Genomic DNA, 290 nt, shown 5'->3' on the forward strand with positions numbered 1-290 from the left:
CTCTGCACTTGGCCCGCCGCAGAGGCCGTAGACTGCCAGTTCTCTTTTTTTCCTTTCTGTTTTACCGCCGCGGCTAGCGGGGGATTTCCACCCAGGGACTTTCCGAGTCACGTAACGCCGCCATCCAGTGCTGTAAAGAGCCGACGACGGCCCGCAGGGGTCGCAGGAGAGTAACCGAGCTGCGGCCCGCCCGCCCCTCCCCTCCCACCGCGCGAGAAACTCCTGCGCCCCGCCCCGGGGTGTCCCCGCGTGAGTCACCTGGGCATTTCGGAAGCTGGGCCCAACGTCAC

Source organism: Pteropus alecto, unplaced genomic scaffold, assembly GCF_000325575.1.
Source record: "Pteropus alecto unplaced genomic scaffold, ASM32557v1 scaffold185, whole genome shotgun sequence".
NCBI classification, from domain to species: Eukaryota; Metazoa; Chordata; class Mammalia; order Chiroptera; family Pteropodidae; genus Pteropus; species Pteropus alecto.